The sequence below is a fragment of the Schistocerca gregaria genome, unplaced genomic scaffold (assembly GCF_023897955.1).
Source record: "Schistocerca gregaria isolate iqSchGreg1 unplaced genomic scaffold, iqSchGreg1.2 ptg000308l, whole genome shotgun sequence".
NCBI lineage: Eukaryota > Metazoa > Arthropoda > Insecta > Orthoptera > Acrididae > Schistocerca > Schistocerca gregaria.
The window spans coordinates 127,631-128,270 of NW_026061788.1; positions in this window are offsets into that span (position 1 = coordinate 127,631).

Sequence of the window (640 nt, forward strand, 5' to 3'; positions counted from 1 at the left end):
AGGAGCTTTCTGCAGCTTCTTTCATAAAATAACCACATACAGTAATGGATGAAATTGGATGATTTTGGCTTCGTAATAATCATACGGAGAAAAAGACGCAGCTGTGGGAGACCCTTTCTGTAACTTCTTTGAGAAATAATTCACATAGGGTAATGGATGAAATGCGATGATTCTGGCATTGTAGTAATCATAGCAACAAATAGACACTGCTGCCGGAGGAGGGACAGCAGCTTCTTTCAGAAATAATTCGCATAGGCTACTGGAAGAAATGCGTGATTCTGGCTTTGTAGTAATCATATGAACAAAAAGATGCTGCTGTGCTAGGAGCTTTTCTGCAGCTCCTTTCAGAAATAATTCACATAGTGTAATGGATGAAATTCGATGATTCTGGCTTTGTAGTAATCTGATGAAAAAAGAGAAACTGCTGTGGAAGGATATTTCTGCACCTCTTTTCGGAAATAATACACATATGGTAATGAATGAAATGGAATGATTCTGGCTTTGTAGTAATCATATGAACAAAAAGAAGCTGCTATGTGAGGAGCTTTTTGCAGCTCCTTTCAAAAATAACTCACATATGCTAATGGATTAAATGCAATGAATCTGGCTTTGTAGGAATCATACAAGCAAGGAGACGCTA